The 8,187-nt window shown below is 34.1% G+C and overlaps 1 pseudogene; it reads right to left on the bottom strand.

Annotated features, from left to right (window-relative positions):
* Window positions 1-2,426: 2,426 nt before the first annotated feature.
* On the bottom strand, window positions 2,427-2,545 carry LOC148473276 (5S ribosomal RNA; annotated as a pseudogene).
* Between the last annotated feature and the right edge of the window lie 5,642 nt (window positions 2,546-8,187).

The raw sequence follows: 8,187 nt of genomic DNA on the forward strand, positions 1-8,187 counted from the left end.
ACAGCCGTGGGACCATGGCAACTGTAAACAAAGCAAGTAAAATTACAAATCAATGTATAAACCCAGCAGGACGCTAAATAGCGGTGTAAAGTGCAAACCTACATCCATCTCCTCAAGTATATATTAAACAGTCTTAACCATATAAGATGCAAAATAGCGATGTAAAGTGCAAACATATAGCAATAAATATAGGTATAAACAATACTAACCATAAAATTCACCATCTAAAAATAGATCAATGAATTTAAAAAAAAACAAAAAACTATATATATATATATATATATATAAAGAAATAGATGAAAAATACTACATATATATATATATATATATATTTGTAGTATTTTTCATCTATTTCTATATATATATATATATATATATATATATAGTGTAAGTTTACTAGGTTTTGAGCGACTGACGTATACTTTGTGACAAAAGTGCAATTGTGCAAGAAAGATCTAGTGCATAAATTATTAGGATAAAATGTAAAATGGGTCCAAATATTTAAAATATTATCAATTTAATATGGTATTTAAAAAACATATATAAAAACAAACAAACGCACACACATGCTTATACATGCCTTAATCCTGATTAAAGGATTTGGCAAAATATTTCATATATAGGCACGTTTGTGCAAATATTGTATATAAAGTGCAATCGTAGTGCTAATAAATAATCAATAAAAATGATTTGAAGAGTATTCCAATTAATATACCACAAACATGTAGGATCAAAATGAGAAATAAATATAGCACCACAGGAGAGTACACAAAAAAAATCAGCAATAAAAACTCTGAGGCTAGATCAAATTTTTTTTTTAAATAATATATGTTTGAATAGCTTGAAAGAATTCATATAATGCTTATCTGTGTTAAGTTCAGTTCAGGTAAGAGGCAGCTGTCCCAACGCGTTTCATCCATACATGGACTTCATCAAGGGATGCTGCTGGTCTGGGGTTGTCACTATACCCCTTTCTCAAACAGGACTCCAATTCCCTCATTTCACCCGCGGGTGACGTCACTTCCGGTTTTCTGCATCCAGAAGCGCGCTCAAGAGTGTTACTCCATATTAAATATGTCTTATACATTCCTGTATATATATACACAAGGGAATTTGACTAGAGAGCGACTTAGCGGGTTTCTAATTATTATATCTAAAGTGCCGTGCAATAAATTTATATACAAAAGACCAATCATAAATTCATGTATAACTGTATTAGTGCCTTGATAATTATATTTTCAATAAAATGCAAGTTCTATGTCTCAAATATATGACAATATAATATCGATAAAAATGATAATGAACAGTGATGATAAATCAATCAGATAAATATATATAAAGATATATTTAATGGAGTAAAAACATAAAGAAAGTAATCCGCCATGTCAGATAAAAACAATGAAAGAAAAATACAATAAAGAGCTGCTAAACTGGTTTAAAAAGGTAAATAGTTCAAGTAGCAGGATAGACAGGCACCAACACGTTTCGTCTGCTTAAGACTTCATCAAGGGAGTAGAGACATAATGGGGTGACGGTATTTTTATACCCCACTAATAGGGACTAATTAGAAGCAGTTAACCACAATATCCGGTTCCCGCCCATTTTTGCACTAAATACAGTTCAAATTTGGATGATTTAAACAATGACATGTATTTGTCTATATAAATAGTCTGAACACCATCATAGCATACTAAAAATATCAATTTTAGAAGATTAATAGTGAAAACATCCGTCTTGGAAAGGCACTTCCACCCTGATGCAGCTTCTGCCCAAGCTCAAAGCATCACTTCCGGCAGAAGCCACGTGTCTTCTCCACGGGTATTCGTCCTTCCTTCTGCCCTCACCAGAGACCTGCATGAAGCATCAGTCTGACGATACTCTGCCTGGACTCCTTCACTTCTGCCCTCACTGGTTCTGCAGATCACGTGCAACACCTCATAGCACCTGCTAGTCATCTTTGTACGCTAGCGTCACGGGCCCTTTTGGGATGGTATATCATGGTGATACTTCCGCTCTTTGTTCCAACGCGCATAATGTACCTTATATGGTTAAAAAGGATTTATGGTAGCTCATAAAATTCGGGACTTAAAATATATAAGTGGTACACCTGATTATTTAAAAATAATAAATAAATAAATTGAAAAAGAACCCTTCTGAAAAAATATCATTAATACTGCAAAAAAGACAGAAGTAAATATATGCTATTTTAGATTGAATATCTCAAACTAATAGTCAAAGTCTATTGGGGTTAATAAATCCCAATAAATGTGAATAATTGCCTTCCAAGGAAAACCAAATATAAAATAGTTGTTGCGCTTCAAAATTCTTCCAGTCCGATTTCATTCCCAATTCTTCCAATGTCATTGCTCTTTCGATCACTTCCATAATAAAGCTTCTGGACAATATTCCTTGCATGTTGGTAATAACATCTACTACACCTGGTATTCTCAGGAGGTCTCCCATCCAAGTACTAGCCAGGCCCAACTATGCTTAGCTTCCAAGATCGGACGAGATTGGGCATCAACATAGTGGTATGGCTGTAGATGTATATACTCACGCTAATGCCCCAACCTTCCTTGTCATCCATCCTCTTAGAGAAATGGAGCGATTTCATAGCTCTCATTGAAGCTCAATGGGGCCAATGTATTAAGTTCAAAAATCTAATACATTTCTCGTCGAGACAGTAGATTACTTAGGTCTACTCTTCTCTTTCCTAGACTCAGGTGTTCGATAGCTTTAAATGTTAAATCTTCTGGATTTGAATTGTGCTTGGTGGTAAAATGTTGGGAAACAACATGTCCTTTCTACTTTGTTCCTCATATGTTCTTGTATCCGGATTTTCAACATTCTTTTAGTATTGCCCACGTTTTTGAAACCACACATTTTTTCTAAAAGGTAGATAACCGAGGTGGAGTTACAGTTCACAAATTCCTTAATCTTATACTCCTTTGATCCATTAAAATTGGTAAAAGTCTTTCTTTGTGGATGGAGAAATTTTACAAGCTTTACAACGTCCACGTTTAAACACCCCAGACATTTGGGATCATGCCCTTATGTGGTGAATTGGCACTTCTAAGCAAACTTGGGGCCAGCAGGTCTTTAAGATTCTTAGACTTTCTAAAACAATTTGTGGTTTAGATGGTAAAACTTCTTTTAAAATGGGATCCATCAGAAGAATGTTCCAAAGTTTATTCAACGATTTCCTAATTTTACTCTCATGTCCATTGAATGCTGTGACAAATGGAATCATAGTATTTTGGACCTTTGGTTTATATTCCAAGAGGTCATTTTGATCCAGATCTTTAGTTTTATTCATGGCTTTTTTCAAGAGTTCTTCTTGATATTCTTTCTCCTAGAACCTATTTGCATAAAGTTGAATCTGTTCATCACATACCTTATCACTTCAATTCCTTTTAATTCTATGGAATTGTGAGTATGGTATGTTTTGTTTCCATTTATTTAAGTGGCAACTCTTAAAGTGTAGGTAACTGTGTCAACACCTTTTAATAAAGTTCTTGGAAGAAATTTTATCTCCTTCACCAGTTAGAATTCAATCTAAAAATTCAATGGACACTGAGTTATAATTGGATGTAAACTTGAGGTTCATATTATTATCCGCGATGTGTAATAAAAATTGATTAAACATCTTCTGATCCTTTCCAAATAATTAAAATTTCAATATATCTTTTGTATAATATAATATTCTTGATGAAGGGGTTATTATAGATATAATTTTTCTCCCAGCACCTCATAAAAAGGTTAGCAAAGCTGGGAGCAAAGGTTGTACCCATAGCCGTCCCACAAATTTGTCGATAAAATTGATTAAGAAATTTAAAATAATTATGATTCAATATAAATCACATAAAAGCTCCTTTTGTTGTGTACTAATTGAATCATCTAGTTCTAAAAAATGTCTGGATGCATTAACTTCCTTTATATGTTCAATATACATGTATAATGACTTAACATCAATCGTTGCCCAGTTCTAAGATTCTTTCCATTTTGTCTCTTGTATGATCTGTAGTACATTCGTTGTATCCTTCAAATATGACTGCAATTCCTTAACATGTTTCTGAAAAAAAATGTCCACATATTCTGAAAGATGTGATATCAATGATTCAATTCCAGCAACAATTGGTCTATCCAGTGGTTTTGTTAGACATTTATGGATCTTTGGTAAAAAGTAGAAGGTGGGCATAGTAGGACTGGTTTTCATTAGATATTGGAATTCTTCCTTTTTAATAATCTTATGTAGACCAAACACTAATAACGTTCTTAGTTCATCCATGTATCCTTCTAAAGGATCTTCCTCCAAGGTTTCATATGAATACTTGTCATTAAGGAGTCTGGCAGCCTCCTCTAAATAATATGATTGATCCATAATAACCAGTCCCCCCCCCTTTGTCAGCTTGTTTAATTACTACATCTGTGTTCTTCTGTAAGTTTTTCAAAGCCTCCTTCTCACGGTTATTCAAATTCTGTTTTATATCTTCTTCACACAATTCCTTTTTGACCATTTCATAAAAAACATTAATATGACTCCCTTTTGATTCTAGGGGATAATAAGTCAATTTTCCTTTCAAACCAGCCTTAGAGGGTTCTTCATTAAAATTCCTTAAAGGTACTTCTTCCTTCCTCAGAAAATGTCTCTGGAGTGTCAAAGTTCTCGCATGTTTGTTGAGGTCGATAAAAACATCAAATTTTCTCATTTTGCTTGTAGGTGTGAAATTCGGTCCTTTACTTAATAGGGTAATCTCAGGTTTGGTTAAAGTATGTCCTGATAGATTAAAGATGCATCTTTCTTTGGGATCTGTTGGAGAATTCTCCTTTTGTAACTCCGTACTCCTGCCACCACATTTTCCTCTTCTTCTCTGAAGCGTCTTTTTATGGGAGAGGCTATCCTTGTAGTTTCTTTGAAGATAGGTTTCTTTGGTTTGGTATGGGGATCCTGACCTGGTGATAAAAAAACGTTGTAGTGATGATAATCGATTCTTTGTGTATGCATTCCCAAATCTAAATGAAGAAAAATCTTCCTGTGCTCCTCTGTAACTGTATTCCCTTGTGGGAACTGTTCTCCAGCTAGGGCCTTCCCAAGGATCCTTGTGCAGTTTTACTCGATCCTGTTTGTTGAATCTGCTGTAATATTTTACTTTGTTCAGTTCATAGTCCTTTTTTTTTTTTGTCCCTAATAAACTTTTTCTCCTTGCCCTTCATGACCATTTCCTCTAGTTTCTCAACTTTACATGTGAGTACCATCTCATTTTCTTTATATGCCTCCTTGTCCTTTTATAGCTTCCATTTGTATTTCCATCATGTTAATTTCTTTTTCTAGGTTAGACAATGTGCTTTTCTTTTCTTGTATAATAAGTTTCATAAAGTCTATTGAACTTTGATGTAGAATGCTATCCCATTTTTCCAAAAATTCAGGTTTGTCTAAACCAAATATTGGGTTTTTCAGTGATCTAAGACCTCTACTAACTCTATCTGCAGAGATGTAGTGTTCTAGACTTCTAATATCCCACCACATTTTAATTTCTTTAATTATTAATTTTTCCATTTCCCAAAACATGTTATCCACATTTTCAGCGGGCATAGTCTCTGGTTCAATAATAATTTCATTAAATACTTTGACAAAGATTATTTCTTCTGTTCAAACAGTCACTTATTTTACATATTTCAATTACATATTGTCATATCATTTATATTTGAGACCTAGGACTTGCACTTTATTGAATATATACTTATCACGGCACTGATACATTAATACATGAATTTGATTGGTCTTTTGTATATAAATTTATTGCAAGGCACTTTAGATATAATAATTAGAAACCCGCTAAGTCGCTCTCTAGTCAATTTCCCTTGTTTGTTTTTGTATTTAGTATGGTACCAATACTAATTTATTATTTATTTGAGCTGATGCCTTAATGATTAGGCATTTGTAGCGGTTGTATTGTCTAGGTTATCCATAGGATATCATAAGTGGTATATATATTTCTTGGCGCTATCTGCCACACATTTTTTATATATACAATAAATAAATAAAAAAATATTTTTTATACTTTTTTTTTTTTTAACCTTACAAAAAAAGTGAAAAAATTCCCTATTTGTAAAAAATTATTTTCTCAAACATTGCAAAAATCGGGTTAATAAATAGTACTCATACAATTTGTGCTAAAACCACTTAAGGCATAAAAATCACCATATATTGTGTTATAGCACCATGTAGTGTTAACTTAAAGAATAGATATCACTAAAAATAATGGACACAAATATTACTCTAAAGATGCATACACACGTAACAATTTTTTGAATGATTTAACCATAATGACATCATCATTCAATCGTTGAAAAAATTGTTCAGTTTCTGAGTTATAACGAACAATTATCGTTCATGCATGTTCCCATTTGTAGTTCATTCTGACTGACCAACTGAATGATTTTCATTAAGGGAAGTTACAAAAATCGTTTGTAGTTCAAAATATCGATCATTACACTTTAAAAAATCGTTCATTACACTTTAAAAAATCTGACAGAAAATCGTTCAGAAAATCATTCATAAAATTGTTGGTAACAAAATCGTTGTGTGTGTGTGTATGCAGCTTAAATCAAAAATAGCGACAAGAAAAGGCAATAGCATGTAGTCATGATCTCTGAACTGGACTTATTATATATGCGAATCTCTATAAAAGTTCTATATGGAAAAACTCATTACAAACTTTAACCTGAAGAGTTATCATAAAATACTTCTGCAAAAAAATTTTCATAAAAATCCCTTTACAAAAAATTAATAAGTCCTAAGGATTCATTGAGCCCATGGGGGGAAGTGTGGATTCCATTTGGATTTCAGCTGAAGTGGAGCAAAAAAAACAATCTCCTCCCTTTATTGATGGTACATGGTCGATGGCTCTGTATTTCAAAGTTGCCAATGTATGCCGGTGAAGGACAAAATGTCTGGCAACTGGTTGTTTTTCTCTCACCCCCATTTGTAAAGCTAAATGTATGGCTGACCGATGTTGGGCCATACGAATCTTGAACTGGCATTCAGTTTTGCCCACATAATATAAACCACACGGGCAAATGATCACATATATCACAAAGGTGGAATTGCAGGTGAGAGTCCACTTGTAAATTTCTTACCAGAGTAAGGATGCAAAATGACCTCTCCTGTACTCATATATGAGCAGGTAGTGCAACCTAGGCACTTATGGCACCCCTTCTTACGGCTAAGAAAAGTTTTTGCCATCTGTGTGTTTTTATCAAAACCTGTAAAGTCATTGTGCACAACAAGATCTTTAATATTTCTGCCCCTGCTGTAGCTGGGCATCAGTTTGGTCTCTTTAAAGCATCCTAAATCAGGATCTGTAGTGATTATCTGCCAAAGATCATGGGCTTTCTTTTTTGGAATTTTACATTTAACATTGTACTCATTGACCAAAGGGCTTTTATCCTTTGTAGTTTTATGAGGAGTTTTGGTAGCTAACAGGGATTCCCTTGTATGTGACAACACTTTATTTTTGGCTGCTCCCATTTCCTTTTCAGGATATCCTCTTACCAAAAATTTCTTCGTCATCTGTTCAAGTTGCCTGTGTGTCTCCCCAATTAGGGTATTACTACTTCACACACACACAAATTGCGAGTATGGCAATCCCTTGGACGTGGGATGAAAACTATTGTAGTGCAACAATGTGTTGTGGTCCATGGGGTGAGAGTAAAGGGATGTTCCCAAGGAGCCATCTGTCACTGTAATCAAAATATCCAAAAAGCATATTTGCTTAGAATCATGAGTAAGGGTTAACTTAATGGGACTATCAGATCTATTTTGTTTATTCACAATCTCCACCAGTATTTGTACATTTCCCTGCCAGAATATCAGCAGGTCGTCAGTGTAATGATAATACAGGGCAATGGCCTTGGTTGTATTGGGATGTTTAAAAAAGAATCCCCTTTCCACTTCCAACATGAAAGCATTAGCAAAAGATGGTGCCACGGATGAACCCATGGCACATCCGTTTTCTGTCTAATTTTTTTTCCATTAAACAAGAAAAAATTGTTCTTTAGAGTAAACTCTAACTTAAAGAAAAAGCAGATGTCAGGCCCTGTATAATGCACGTTCCCCGCTATCAAACCTGCCTTGTGGAGGATACAAGTGTACAGACTTGTAACATCTAGTGTAGCCAACACAGT

The sequence above is a fragment of the Taudactylus pleione genome, unplaced genomic scaffold, assembly GCF_031769625.1.
Source record: "Taudactylus pleione unplaced genomic scaffold, aTauple2 ptg000946l, whole genome shotgun sequence".
Taxonomy (NCBI): Eukaryota; Metazoa; Chordata; class Amphibia; order Anura; family Myobatrachidae; genus Taudactylus; species Taudactylus pleione.